Genomic DNA, 5878 nt, shown 5'->3' on the forward strand with positions numbered 1-5878 from the left:
ATATATATATATATATATAATATATATATATATATATATATATATACCACTCCTCCCCCCCTTCCCGGAAGGCCGGTTTTTTTTGGGGGGTAGGGGGGGGGGGGGGAAGGTGGCAACCCTAACCTGGTCCGTGCAAAGCAATAGCTTCGTATAGGCCACAACGCAAGGCAGTGACCAACGCAACGACCCTGATCTGAACAAAGTATCGAGAAGTTCAGATATGTTGCCAAGGTTGTTTTGAATAATAAATTCGCATATACACACCCACACACACCGGCAAGCTGTGATTGCCTATTGCCTTTCTAAACAATAAGAATGTGAAATTAATGGCTGCACTGATTTTAAAGGCTGCCTTGCTTTGCCCGTAATACCCAATGCACAGAGAAGGAGGAGAGAAACTTCTATATTTCGGATGATGAGAGACCAACCACCCCCTCTGAGCACGTATCGTGAGGCACGTTCATGCTCTAAATAGTGCCCAAGGGAAAGACACAATAGCAGCTTACATCACTCTCTGTAGAATTTTAAATCTGTCAACAGCTCGACGAAAAACCGTGCTTTGCTTTTCAGTCTATTCCGCCACCATATAAAATTTGTGTGAGGCTTGAGAAATTACCCCCGTTTCACCTTCCTGTACCCTGTACTAGTCCCTGGAACCCTTGGAAACCCTTGGAACTCAGATCTCTCTCTCTCTCTCTCTCTCTCTCTCTCTCTCTCTCTCTCTCTCTCTCTCTCTCTCTCTCTCTCTCTCTCTCTCTCTCTCTCTCTCTCTCTCTCTCTCTCTCTCTCTCTCTCTCTCTCTCTCTCTCTCTCTCTCTCAACCTGTTTCATAATCACAACCCATGGGTTTTTGCCTGAACTAGCGCTATTTTTAGTCGTTTTCAGAGAGGCAAACATATCCTGCTCAAATTGCGGGAGGGACCCCAACTACGGGAAGCTTAGCAACTCCGTTGCGACATACAAGCAACATAATTCAGTAGCAGATTATGGTAGAAAAAAAGGCAGAATTACTGCCGCCTATGCCCACACCCACACGCGCGGCCCACGGCGTCAGGGATCGGCGCTATCCTGAGAGCCACACAACGCCGTGCCTTCTCGTACCGGGACAGTGTTGGGTTACATGGCGGCACTTGTTAGGGTGCCGCCGGATGGTAACGGGACACGCATATATAGATGACGGAAGCCTCGAATGTACCTAGACTCTGCGCGCATAGCGGCGTTGGTCGTGTTGCGCTGTGGACACGTTTCTCCTCTCTTGGGTAAAAGATACAACTCAAACCACATGCACATTTAATCGTTTGAAACTCGGCACTGTTCACCCTGAGAGCGCCTCATCCGCAGCATAATATCGCACACACACAACAGACCTGCAATACAATCCAAAGGCGATGTTCTCTTCGATGCACAGAGGCCACACGGGTAAATGCGCGGTCACTTCACTTTGCAGTCGTTGAACATTTGTGACTTGTATGCAATATGTTTGTTTGATGTGCAACGGCCACTTCAGAAAGCGCTCAAATAAACGTCTCTCTCTCTCTCTCTCTCTCTCTCTCTCTCTCTCTCTCTCTCTCTCTCTCTCTCTCTCTCTCTCTCTCTCTCTCTCTATCTATCTATCTATCTATCTATCTATCTATCTATCTATCTATCTATCTATCTATCCATATCTATCTCTCTCCCCCCATACGCGATGCCCCCGTTGGGCCCATGGGACATTTCATTAAATAAATAAATAAATAAATAAATAAATAAATAAAATAAATAAATAAATAAATATTCAAAGTACAACTTTTGAAGCTACACCTATGGTTGTCATATTAATTAGAAATTATGATTCTCAAGCAACCGCTATCACCCTGTTCACCGGGATGGACGCCAGGCCCTTCTCCGTGCGTTCAGTCGCGTTGCACGTCCGCGCTCGGTCAACTTCATCTCGCATGAAGTGCCGGTGGGATTGGGTTTGAGGGGATATGTGGGTTCTGTGCGTGCGCGTGTCCAAGGAGTTTGATTGCGCGCAGGTCATGGGAGTAGCCTGGAAGGGGTGTTTCGGTGTCAGAACACCCCCCGAAATTTATTGATTATGATTTATGGGGTTTTAACGCGCCGACGCAACACAGGCGATGAGGCGGGCCGTAGTGCAGGGGTCCGGATTAATTTTGACCTCCTGGGGATCTTTAGCGTGCGCCAAAATCTCGAACACACGGGTGTTTTCGCTTTTCGCCTCCATAAGAAAAGCGGCCACCGCGGCTAGGTATCGAACCCGTGTCCTTGGGTTCAGCAGCCCAACGCCATAGCCACTGGCCCACCTCGGCGGATGCCCCGAAATTCATGCATGGAGAAAAAATGCTAATATATTGTTTGGGCGCCCGCAGCAGGCTATTTTCTTTTTTCTTTTTTTCGGTGGCGTATAACACCCTCCTAAATATATTTGTGGCTACGCCACTGGCTACGCCACTGACCTAGCAGTTCGGACAGCTGTGTCCGGTTCCTGGGAATTCCCTGGAATCGCCGCTAAAGGTGTGGCGTGCCGCGTGGGTAGCATTTTGGTTTGGATGTAACTATTATAAGTATGACAGGTTGCCGGGCACGTGAGTGTTTTTTGAGGTGTTGTGTGCTTAGTGCGATGTAGTGGAGGCGTATTCAGAAAAAAATTATACTAACAGTGGCTGTTTAGAGTGTTCCGAGATCTCGTGCCCGCTGGCGGGCTGCTGCAGAGTTATGATATATGAGGCAAGGCGTGCCATGGGGTATCAGGGATTTTTCCCCCTGACCTATGGACAGGCAGGCATACAAGAATATTGCAGGAAGCTTAGTGCATGTCATTATCGGAGGGTGGAAGTGGGTTATATGTACAGTTGAACAGGTCTCAAACTGACTTTTACAAGCAGGTAGGTTAGACCTGGTTTACGAGAACAAGATCGGACCCTGTTCCCGTCGGTTATAGTATACGTGCGTGCGTGCGCGCTGACGTCTTACCTTACAATGTAACTCCGTCAGCATTAATAGAGCATGTTGTTACATCTGGACAGCTTCTGAGCTTCGTTGTAGAAGAGGGGTTTAAACGTATACCACCGCACACACGCGACAGTGACTTATCTGGGGTGGGGCCGCGACGCAATGTATACTTACCATTATTCGATCACGGCTGCCCGGTCGGGGCAATCCCTTATCAGGGTTTGTGGCGTTCGTGTTTGTATGCGTACTATGTATATAGCGAGAGATATAGAGAGAGCGTGTATGTATATTTTCTGTAGAGCAATCGTGACTACATGCCCGTGCTGTAAATATATATTCAGTACTGTCAATAAGCCTCAACAATGTTTTGTTGTAATTATCCATGCTTATAGCAGTAGAGTCCTCCAAATGTGTCCTTGCAAATCTTCTGGTTATGAACGGACAAAAAAGTGAGAATCAAACCATTTTGCCCATAACAATCTGCAACAGTAAAGTGGTTGCACATCCGCCACCTCGAGTGATTGTCTTATACTGATTTTAAATGGTCAGGCCTTGTACCCACTTTGAGATTCACTTAAAACCTACCCTGTACTCGTCGATTATTTTCTTAAGCGATTCTTGAGGAGGGGGAGGAGGAGGAGGAAAAGCTTTTGTGAGCCTGGGGATGTGGGAGTGGCTCCTCAGTCCAGGAGACCATTCTTGAGAGGTCGACTGAGTGCGATAAATTGGGTACCGGCAAAAAAACAAAAAAAAAACCGAACTTTCTTTTTGCGCATTGTTCTCAGCTTCAATAATTTCCTGTACGCTTGAGCCTGATGGGTTTCTACTAATTGACAGCGAGCGTCGGCAAGCACGAAGCAAAAAGACGGAGTTTGGCGCCACTGTAGCTGCATTCGAGGTTAGTCAAAAAAAAAAAAAAGGAAATGTCAGCAAGGACAAGTTTAAAAGATATACAAATGCACGCATTGAGGAAGTGTTTTCGGGATACACTTCTCCGTAAGCGTGCCCGATCATGACTAGTGACTGATGCTTTCTTCGCGGTTCGCAGGCAGACGAGAGAGGCTGGCCAGCTCATGGCGGCGCGCGACCCAGTATCAACATCTTGCCTCTCGCCACTTTCTGGCAGTTTCGCATCTCCTCCCCCCAAATCACCCTATCAACTATCACGGTGCACTGCGTGACATCCCCCAAACCGCCTCTCCCGTCTCCTCTATCAAGAAGGTCAGTGTGAATCTTGCAGGAAAAAATTGGGCCCATCTCCCCGCGAGGGGGACTCGAGTAAATGCGTCGCATAGGGGGTGGGTGTATTGCGTTAACGTTTAGTGTTTGGGGAGTTGGTGGTAGTGAATGCGTTGTATCAGCAGCTTCTTGACGTAGTTTGAATGAGTCAAGGATATAAGGCGCGTTCGTAGCCTCCCATTCTGTGTCGGCTTTGTGGCGCAGTGGGTAGAGCACCATGTACATTGCGTTCCGCCCGCAGGGTCGAGGGATCGAAACCAGGCGCCGGATAGTATTTTTTTTATAGTGTGAATGAGTCAAGGATATAAGGCGCGTTCGTAGCCTCCCATTCTGTGTCGGCTTTGTGGAGCAGTGGGTAGAACACCATGTACATTGCGTTCCGCCCGCAGGGTCGAGGGATCGAAACCAGGCGCCGGATAATATTTTTTTATATATAGTGTAGGGGGAGGGGTGCTGACAACGACGGTGCGGACAACGACGGTGCGGACTACGACTACGGACGTCAACGCGGGTGACATCGTGAGTTACTGAAATGCTCTGCATTTAAAATTTCGTGGGAAGGTGGGGGAGCAGAAGTATTTCGGGCTGTAGCACAAAACTGGCAGCAACAGACGTATGTTCTGAAGCTTTAAATATGCTTCGTTCCTCTTTGGTCGTATATGAGTTCGCAGTGACTTCGAGTGAATGTAGTCGAGATTTCAGGCCAAATATAGTTATCGCGCAGTGCGTGCCGCTAACTAGAAACTTCTGTGACTTCGGCGAGATTTTAAAATGATGCTTACTGTGGTACGCTCTATTTTTAGCCCAGAAGTAACGTAGCCACAATTTTATTTCGTGAGTAGGGGAGAAGGTAGCTGTATCTGCCCCTCTCCGTGGAAACAATTGTTTTCACCGTTGATTTCCTCCACTCCTATCCCTTTACTGTGTTTCCCGCACCCACGCTAGCTGGTCAGATAAGGGATAGATAGACCAAGCCCTGCCGCCGACCGCTGGTCACGGAACCTGTCTCGCCAGTACCCAAATGTGTGTTCGATGGCCTGCATTAATGCAATCAACAAAATCCTTTTTTCAATTTAAAACTGGGATTGGGGTATATGCTTCCATTGCGAACATTCAGGGAAGCCGTAGACCAAGCTTGTTTCATTCTTTGAAATTCGCGTAACGAGCCCCGTGACATTGTTGAGGCCGCCCACATCACGAAAACGAGTGATAAGTGTATCATTTCGCCCTCCGTATAAGTGTCAAACTATGATGCTGATTATCTGACCGTCACATAACTGAAGGCTTGGCACGTGTGGGGCTTGAGTCATGCTGTACAGCATCTTCTTAGTGTTATTTCTCTTTTATTTCATGTGTATATTCCTGTTTTCCAATAAAAACTTGATCTAGTAGCTCGCCGTCCTGTGGTATACCCTTAATTGTCCCTCTCTATTTTCGCCGTTGCTTTCGCGCTTCCTTCCATACGCGCCCACCTTTCCTTGTTACCCCGTTACGCGATATCTGCCTCGAAACTGGCCATTACGTGCTCCTATCCGCTGGAGCCAGCCAGCCAAGCAAGAGCCTTCGCCAAACGACAGAGAAAGGGCTACTGCCATCATTCATCCCTCCACGTTTTCGAGCAGCTGCGAGCGAGGAAGGAACTGTTATCGGGCTTACAGTGCGGACTACTCCGCGCAACGCCAGGCGT

Source organism: Haemaphysalis longicornis, unplaced genomic scaffold (genome assembly GCF_048455015.1).
Source record: "Haemaphysalis longicornis isolate Haplotype H1 unplaced genomic scaffold, Haemaphysalis longicornis Haplotype H1 scaffold_1, whole genome shotgun sequence".
Classification (NCBI taxonomy): domain Eukaryota; kingdom Metazoa; phylum Arthropoda; class Arachnida; order Ixodida; family Ixodidae; genus Haemaphysalis; species Haemaphysalis longicornis.